Genomic DNA, 9,860 nt, shown 5'->3' with positions numbered 1-9,860 from the left:
GGCCAGGGCTAGGGAAATGGACCCATCTCTAGGCTGGGAGACCTCGTAGCTTTATGCTTGGTGTTCAAAGGGGTTTGGAGAACTTGTGCTGGACCTGGGTCAAAACTAGTTCTTGGGGTCCAACCCAGTGGTCACTTAGGGATTTCCAGGCAATGCCTCTACTCATTCAATGAGAATTTACCACGTGCCAATTCTGTGTTAGGCATTGTGCTAGGCGCAGGAGATGCTAAGCTAAGTAGACACAGTAGCTTTCCTTAAGTTGCTCACCAGGGAAGCAGAGAGACAGAAAAGTAAACCCACAAGTATGACAAGAATATCTAGAAGAGTATAATTCAACAATAGCGTTCCTATCACTGGTCATGGAAATAAATGTCATTGCCTTTATTTAATCAATTGCTCTTTCGAGAGTTTGATATGGGACATACTAGGTGTTATATTAGAGAAGCATGATATTGATTGCTTTGCACATGAATAAATAAATAAGATGCTTCAGTATTTTTATAAATAGCTGTTAAGAGCCACTAGAAAACCTGGAAACTCTTAAAACTGCTATGCTATTTCCTCTAGAATCTTTAATTTTGCACATTTTATTTATTTATTCATGAGACACACACACACACACACAGAGAGAGAGAGAGAGAGAGAGGCAGAGACACAGGCAGAGGGAGAAGCAGGCTCCATGCAAGGAGTCCGACGTGGGACTCGATCCCAGGACTCCAGGATCACGCCCTGGGCTGAAGGCGGCCCTAAACTGCTGAGCCACCGGGGCTGCCCAATTTTGCACATTTTTATCCATACAAACACTTGTTTTCTTCATTGCTTATCTGTTTAAACCTCCCATCCCTCCACCATGTCTTATTTAAGTCCCATCCATTAATTCTCCAGTCCCAAATAAAACAAAAATGACAGACTGTCTAACCAAGGAGAGTAGATTTTCGACAGGCAGTACTCACAAGTAGGAGGAAAGAGTCGAGACAGGTATGATAAACGGAATAAGCTACTAATGTTACAGTGTAACAACTTTCAGCCATACATTTCAAAAATTTAAGACTTTAAGAGACACGTCTGCAAAGAAAGAAATAAAAACTTCAACAGACGATTTAGAAAATAACAAGAAGAGTGATTTTTTTTTAATTTATGGGATGTGGTCAAACCTGTGCTCATTGCCAAATTCATCATCATAAAGGCTTTCTGGTATTTAAAGCATAGGTTTTAGGTTTAGTTAGACCAGATCCAAATCCCGGTGCTGCCGCTTGCTGAATGACCTTAAACGACCTTGCCTCTCAGCATGTTTCTCCATGGGTAAAGTGGAATACTGATCGCTTATAGTGGGGAATAAACTTACGAAAAATGTCAAGAATAGCATCTGGTATGGAGTAGGGACTTGACAAGTTGTAGCTGCAAGTGACGATTTATTTGAGTTCTGGTTTTGTCCTACAACGATTTAATGAATTTTTAAAAAACTAATCATAGATTTTCTTAGTGATTCAAGAGCTTTGAAATGATCTAAATGTGTCATACCTGTCTTCAGCTAAGAAATTCCTCTTTGTTCACTTACTTTGACTTGCTATGAGTATCTCTGGCCATTTTTGATCAAGCCCTCACAGATTTTATATCATTAACTATGTGGTAAACAAATTATTTGTGGAAATAATAGCCTTGCTGCCTTTGGAGGAACGTCCTCCGTAGAAATAAATACACAGCATCAAATTTGATGTGCGACAATTTCAGATGCTTAAAAGGGACTTCGATTTGAGAAGGAAGGGGTCTGTTTGGGTTCTTTAGATTCTGTGAACTAAAACTGCTTTGTTAGTTCTGTTTTTCTGGCTTCTGGGAGAGGAGGAGATGTGAATTCAATTAGCACCTTGGTGTTTTCTTGATCCTTCATTTCAATACGGGAGACGCTTCCTATGCACAGTGGTGTCAGGTTACATCAAAGGACAGGGAAACAGTTTCTTGGTTTTTAATTTTCTACCAAAAAGGAAAGGCACCCACTTTGTTCCGCTCTAATTAGTATGGGAGCAAGTGCATGACTTTGAGGGCAGGCAGATGCTTCAAAGGCGGTGTATCAGAGATCTTTATTAATTTCCGTGCAGGATTTCTGTTTCTTCCACGTTCTAGGCTGACTGGCCCAGGGAGACGCTGAACAACCTGAGCCAGGTGCTGTTCCCCAAGAACAAGTCATGATGGTGAGAAAATGGCTTGTTCACAGTCTCCCACTTCCTTCTCCATCAGAAGCATAACGTTCATTATTTTATTTAGGGATTTTAAAAATTATTTTAAAGTCAGTAACAAGACTAATTATAAAGACATTTGCTGTGAAGGTGCTGGGATTAACACTAGTTTGCCGCCCCCCCCCCTTCTTTTGGAGGAGCCCAGACTGGAATCATGCAGAATGTTCCGCTGCCACCAAGTCCTGCTTTTCTAATGAGGAAACAGAGGCCCACATGGCAAAGTAAGGATTAAACGACTAATAAGGGCTCTGGTCCTTTTATTAAGCACTGAAATCTTGATCCGCTAATAAATTTGCCCAATGAAAGGAGCTTCCCTAAGTAACTGATTCTCACTCATCTTCTTCAAAGGGCCTGTGCATCCTATACACGTGCATTCCGAGGGGACCTTGCCTCCCTTGCTAAGAGACCTAAGCCCAAACTGTTACAAGTGACATTTGAACAGCAATTTTTTTTTTTTAATTTTTTGGAGTTCAATTTGCCAACATTTAGCATAACACCCAGTGCTCATCCCGCCAAGAGCAGGCTTTTATGCCTGAGCTCCAGCAAGGCTACCCAGATGTGCAATCCATTTAATTCAGTGAGCACTTCGTTCTAGTTAGCTGAGCATCTAACTAACTTTGTAGAAGTTAGTAGAACTAACTAACATCTAAAGAAGAAGTTAGTAGAACATCTAACATCTAACTTTGTAGAAGGCCCTCTCTGTGGAGGCTCATAGATGAGAAAAACACTGAGGTTCTACTATCGCCTATAAAACGTCACTTTGGGAGATTTTTTAAAATACAGGTAAAGCCCCTAAAGGGTCTTCCTTTAGGCTGGAAGTCACACACTCAAATGCCTGCAGAGGCCCAGCTAACAACATAAATGAGTGATTTGGGCTGGATGTAAAACAATTTGGGGTGGTTGGGTGGGGGCTGTGGGCTGTTTCCAGCTGGAGCCCTGCTCCTGTTTTAAAGGGGCAGCTGCTACTCATTTCCGGCCAATTGTGTTCCCATGCAGAAATGCAGGACCGGTTGGGCCAATACTGAAGATTTCTCAGGAAAAGCCAGAAATCTCAATTTTTGGGTAAAATCCCTCAAAAGGACTGTGCAGGCCAAATGCACCCAGCTCAGTTAGCTGTTTCCCACTTAGCCACGTGCGGAGCGATCACAGAGAGCAGGGTGCAATGCCCTTCAACGGAATTCTTTATCATCCCCTGCCCTACCTTTCCCCTTCCTGCCTGACGGTAAGGGTTCTTCTCCCCCAGCCTGCTCTGGCCCAGGCCCCGGTTCAGTGAATGTTCCAGAGGAACACTGAGCTTTGGTTGTGGGCTCAGTATAAACAACCTTGAGCAACACTACTCTGGGGTAAGCACCTGACTGTAGATTTGTAATTTTTTTTAAAAAAGGAAATATTTATGATTTTCTTCTTTCAAGGAAGAGCTGTACTGGTCTGAGAAAGCACTTCGAGGTTGACATGGGTCAGGGCTGTATGAGGATACATAGTAGAGAGCTCCATTCTGAAATGAGTGAAAAAAAGCATCCAATGCCACATGAAAGTCATTGCCAGAACTTAAAACTGGGTTCAAAAATTCTAAAGGCACCAGCGGGCCAGCCATTAAAAGACCTGCATGTGACCCCTCTGTCTTTCTCTCCTTCTCTTAAAGAGGTAATGTGAATATCAGAACAATAAATGCAGACAGACAGTGTCCACCATATTTAAAACGCCGCTTACTATGCAGGCATCAGGAATTGCAGGTTAAGAGACACCTGGGTGGCTCAGTGGTTGAGTGTCTGCCTTTGGCTCAGGTCATGATCCTGGGGTCCTGGGGTCGAGTCCCACATCAGGTTCCCTACAGGGAGCCTGCTTCTCCCTCTGCCTGTCTCTGCCTCTCCGAGTCTCTCATGAATAAATAAATAAAATCTCTAAAAAAAGTAAAGAAATTGCAGGTTAAGAATGTCAGCTGAGAGGAGTACATTAGGAGTTAATGAGACACGGGTAACAGAAGGAATGAGTGGGAGCAGAGGAGACTGTTGGAGTCACCCATAAATAGAGCCTGGCGAAAGGAATGAGCAGACCATCAAAGGACATGGCATGGAAGGGCAGTATTATGTGTTTTGGAAGAGATGACTCTGGATTACAAAATAGAAAGGTAAAAGCTAATAGGGGATGACGGACAACAGTGAGATGGGAAGGGATTAGGGGTTATGATATAAATATATGTAACCATATGCAATGTTATGCTGGAAAATGGTTAGCCACTCGTTCTCCTGGGGTGGGGAAAGCCTCGATTTGTAGCATTTGCTTATTATGTGGTATAAATACTCCCACAGTGACTAGTTTCAAGCTATAAATGTGAAGGCACTAAAAGCAGAGCTGGGAAGAGATGTGCACGGTTGGGCCCCCGCAAGGTGGAAGGTAAGGAAGGTGACATAATAAGATCAAAGAAAACTCAAGATCCTGGGGTGCCTTAGCTATGAGGGATGATGAAGTCTAAAGAGTGGCTAGAGTGATGCAGAGGTCATGAAGCTGAAGAGGTGAACACAGAGATTAGAAGGACCCCTCCCCCACCCCATCCAGGAGGGTGACTGTGGAGAAAAGGGTAGAGGGTAGAGTTTATGATCTAGGTCCCGAAGCCATAGAAGGCAGTGTGACATTGTGCTCAAGGTCAGTGGCTGTTAGAGGGAGATGTCACGTGATGCTATGCGACTCATCCATTGCCAGTTATTCAGCATCTTCTATGGGCATGATGCTGTGTGGATTATAAAGATGTATAAGACCACGTGCCTATCCATTTAGTAGGGAGATGAGGCCTGTACACAGGAAATAGTGTCATGTGACTGATATAGGTTACGAACCTATAGATGAAAGATGAGGCTCTTAATATTAATTATAGCCAGCACTTATTTGAGCTCTTACAATGTGCCCAGCATTGTGTTAGGTACTTTACCTGCAATCCTTTTGATCTTCAATACAACCCACTTAACAGATGAGGAAATGGAGTCAGAAATTTTAAACAACTTATCCAAGTTCACACAACTGGCAAGCGGCAGAACCAAGCTTGGAACCCACGCCTTTCTAATGTCAAAAAGCATGTCCCCCAACCACTGGGCATACCAGCCCCCTCCCCTTCCAGACTCTGATGGAGATGAAGGGTAGTGTAATGGGAGATTTGGAGTTTCTTTTTAAAAAATTACTCAGCTTGCATATTCCTAAAGAGTCAATTCATGTTAAGAAATAATTTCCCTTGTGCTCGCATGTGACATGTATTTTTAGGATCTGCTGTTAGCAAGTGTATTTTTATGTGATTGAGTGGGAGAGTGGGAAAGTTTTGCAGAGCTGTTTAAACCGGAATGCAGGGGGCACAGCGGAGACTTTAAAATCTCTGTCATCTAACGTCTTGGAAAAACCACAAAGAGACGTGTTCTCAATTTATTATTCAATGTACATCCCCAGATGAATGACTAGTTAAAGGTATTGTTAAAGCATTTTAAATGACCCACTTCCAGCAGTGAACAAAATCACTTACTGTGCCAAGCCAACTGGCGTTTCTGAGATTATAAAACCACAAAGTGAGGAAAACGTTAAAACTGCTAAAGCAAAAATGATACGCAGTAATGGAGAAGGATAAAAACTGAGCTTTATCGTCTGCGTGGGCAGATGGCTGGCCACTAGGTGGGCCTCGGTGTAATGTCCAGGGTAATTGGCTGCTGGGGTTTTTCTGGCGAGGAAGCGTCAGACTTCAGCTTGGTACACAAAATGCTGGCACATTCTTTCCTATCCCTTGCTCTCTGCCTTCTCCTCACAACTAGATCTGACAGTTGATCCAAGGAGGCAATTGAAAACAGAAAGTTACCTTTATCTTGAAACGCTTTTCTGGAAGTAACGACATGAAAAGTAATTAAGGACCGGATTTCCTATCCACCATTCTCTTCTGCATTGTACAATTATCCGCAGATATAAAATTGCCTGCTTTGATAATTATCCCCTCCAAATGAGGGGCAAGTGGCTAATTATGCCCACATGTGGCCGATTGCACTCTCCATTAGCCAATTATGTGCACGATTATTTGTGCACATAAATAATTGTACTCATGGAAAATAGCCGCCCTCCTTTCAAATGCTCCTGCTTTGAGGCGCTGATGGAGTGATTGTCACACTTGGACTCGTTAGGAGTGAAAGAGTATCTGATACCAGGAAACGCACAAGTGACCAGAGCTTGCAGGTGTGCACTGAAGCACATGGCAGAGGAGGCCAAGCGAGCAGGAAGGAGCACGGGAGGCAGTGCAAGCCTGTGGGTCAGGAAGGTGCTTCCGAGGTCGCCTGAGCCACTCATGTGTGGTGACCTTGGGCAAGTCATTAACCTTCTACTGGTTCTGCATACACCATGGGGATGATAATAGTGCCCAAGTCCCAGCTCTAACGTAGGATGGATCTGACAATTCAAAAGGATTTGCAGTCTACTTCGGATAAAAGCGCTGCATAACATGAGGCATTATGATGTGCATCGGCACATTTGCAACTGCCAAAGAAAGGTAATGACCCTCCATAGCAAAGCAGGACCTCTGGTTTGGAGGGAAAGGACTTGATCCCCCGGGGCACTGATGAGATACCAGAGAATGACATGTGGTCAAACAATTCATTCATTCATTCATTCATTCATTCACTTCTTCAAAAAACCAGTCGGCCTTTCACATGGAGTTGTTCTGATGAGTCAACGAGGGGAACTTTTACTTCGAGCCTAGGAGATCCGACCTGGGTTTTCACAGTTTGATTGACAGGTAAACTCAATGCCAGTGAATGTTGTAAGGTAGGGTCATTTTTAACAACCTAAAACCTGTGGCTTTAATGCCAATGCTAACAAGTAGTAGATGTCACGGTGTGGGGGGAAGGCCAAGAGGCGAGACGGTAACTTTGCTACTGCCTGTGCTCCCATGTCCCCTTTCACACACAGTGGAAGGAAGTGTTCTGCCTCAAGGGGGTGAGGAAAAAAATTCACAGAGGCAAAAATGCTAAGTTAGTTTTGAAAGAAGAGTTTTTGCCAGATGGATCGGACATGGGGGGATGTGTTCATATTACAGGAAACTAAGGTATAAAATAGCCTGATCTAGAGTTAAAAATGTGGACTCTGAAACCGGACTCTGCCTGGGTTTGAATCCTGGCTGTGTGTTATTGAGCAAGTTACTTAACTTCTCTGTGTTTCTGTCCACTCTTAGGGGTATTATAATAGATTTGTATCATAAAGTTTTGTAAGGGTCAAATTAATAATACATACATAAATAGAAGTATTTAGAACAATGACTAACATAGAGTAAGCACTGCCTGCCATTATTTTATTTTTTTAAAGACTATTTGTTTATTCATGAGAGACACACACACACACACAGAGGCAGAGGCAGAGGCAGAGGCAGAGGGAGAAGCAGTTTCCATGCAGCCCGATGTGGGACCCGATTCCAGGACCCTGGGATCACGACCCGAGCCAAAGGCAGATGCCCAACCGGTGAGCCTCCCAGGCGCCCTGTCTGCCATTATTTTAATTACTAAACTAAATGTAGTTGGACCAAAAAGTCCATCCAAGAAAAGCAATACCAGTGGTTCTCAATCTTCAGTATATCTAAAAATCATGTGTATAACTTATCAAATAAAGCAAATTCCCAGATTCCATCCTCAGAGATTCTCACTCACTAGGTTGGGCTATAGTCCAGAAATCTTCACTTTAAACAGGCATCCCCCAACCCCACCCCATGTGATTCTGCTGCAGGTGATCTGAGAAATGGAATCACACAAAAGTGGCTCTGACCACATCCCATTTCTTACCTGGCGTATCTTACATGAGAGAAGAAGGAGATTCTAAGGCCTTGTGTCGAAGGTCTTTTTCTGGGATTTCTGCTTATAGGTGCCTCTTCGGGAACAGGCAGTGAGAACCTGGAATGACAGTAACAAGTCTCCTCCAAAGCAGCGCTGTGTCTGTGCTGTATGGTCAGATGGGCACACCAGCAGCTGCCTTCTCTGACTCTTCTGTATTTTCAGGAGATGGCATTTTTAAAAAATAATATTTTTATGAGATGAATCTCATTTTCTCTAATTCTATAAATAAGGAAACAAAAGCATAAACATCTGCACTTAGGGGAACAAGTGACCAAAGCCAGATGCTCCCAGCTCCAGGGGATTCACAGCAGTGAATGGTGAACTTGCCCACTGTGCAAACTATTGACCTGTGGCTGGATGCTCTGCATTTGCCAAAAAGAACTGGTTCTGCCCACGGTGCATCAATGCTTAAGGTAAGTGGTTCTTCAAAATGCTAGTTTTGAAAGCCTGGCTTCCCTAAATAGGAATACTGTAATGGTAGCAAAAATGAAATCATCTTCTGGATTGAAAAGGGACCCACGACATAATGGTTATCACACATCCCTTTCCCTAGGTGATGAGTGGATGCCTGGCCAGCCTCCAATCCCAGGGTCTGAAAGCTGCAGCAACTGTAGAAAAGATACTGGACACTCCTCAGAAATATTTTGTTGGCATAAAAAGAAATATTGATTAATTATAATAAAAATGTCTTACTTAAATGCTACCAAAAAAAAAAAAAAAGAAAAAGAAATTTGCTTTTCCCATATTGACACAGTGAATCATCACAAAGACAAGTTCCCCTAAATACCAACTTTGTGATATATTCACACAGATCTCATAAACTCTGTCAGGAATAGCAGATAGTACAGGTCATCTACTCCCTGTCTAAAGCCTGAACCCTCTTCATTACGTCCCCAAGAACAGCCTCTCCCCTCTGTTGGAGGTTAGATTTAGCAGCCAGCTGTCCTGAGCCTTGCTCTAGCTGACAGTTTCATCCATGAGATGAAAGATGTTCCAGATGAGAACACTGGAAGCATGCTGCTCTGGAAAGAGCCAGTCAGGCTGGAGGGAGGGACTAAATCTAACAAGATGATATGCAGTAAGGATGATCTTGAAGCCAAACTCCAGACCAGATGAGTTGAGCACCCCATTCTTGAGAACAGCGGAGATGAGCTTTGGTGGCTGGGCACGTCTTTGTCTGCCAGAGCAGCCTGTTCCATCTGGATGGCTCGAACTGTTGGAAAGTTCCTCTCCACATGGTGCTCATGTACTTTCAATCCATTCTTGCCATGGTCGGGGGACTTGCTCACCCCAGCTTCCCTTATCTCTCCCTTGCACCTCTGGATATGTTCCCCTTCTGTCTTCCCTTCCTCTTCCTGATTCATGTGCACCAGCCACCCTGGGGCCTTTGCTCCGGTCCTTTTTTTTTTTTTTTTTTTTTTTTTTTTTTAAATTTTTTTTTAATTTTTTTTTTTTTTTTTATTTATTTATTCATGATAGGCACACAGTGAGAGAGAGAGAGGCAGAGACACAGGCAGAGGGAGAAGCAGGCTCCATGCACTGGGAGCCCGATGTGGGATTCGATCCCGGATCTCCAGGATCGCGCCCTGGGCCAAAGGCAGGCGCCAAACCGCTGCGCCACCCAGGGATCCCTGCTCCGGTCCTTAATGAACTGAACTCAGTCCTGCCTCCAAATCCTTACACCTGCTGTCTTGCCTCTTGGCAAGGCTGCCTCCTTCCAGTCCTTCACGACTCCGCTCAGATGTCTCCTCACCCAGCGTCAAGTGAGCCCTCCCGTTCCTCT

At 43.7% G+C, this 9,860-nt stretch overlaps 1 long non-coding RNA gene across 1 annotated transcript in view; it reads right to left on the bottom strand.

The window, feature by feature from the left end:
* Positions 1 to 9,037, bottom strand: part of LOC140620830 (uncharacterized) — a 144,340-nt gene extending 135,303 nt beyond the window's left edge. Inside the window, exon 1 of the long non-coding RNA XR_012020555.1 lies at positions 8,027 to 9,037. This is a non-coding gene — a long non-coding RNA (uncharacterized lncRNA). The remainder of the gene's footprint in view (positions 1 to 8,026) is intronic.
* Between the last annotated feature and the right edge of the window lie 823 nt (positions 9,038 to 9,860).

The sequence above is a fragment of the Canis lupus genome, chromosome 29 (genome assembly GCF_048164855.1).
Source record: "Canis lupus baileyi chromosome 29, mCanLup2.hap1, whole genome shotgun sequence".
In the NCBI taxonomy this organism is placed as follows: Eukaryota; Metazoa; Chordata; class Mammalia; order Carnivora; family Canidae; genus Canis; species Canis lupus.
The sequence above is the reverse complement of the archived record's forward strand: the minus strand, read 5'-3'. Positions and strand labels throughout refer to the sequence as shown.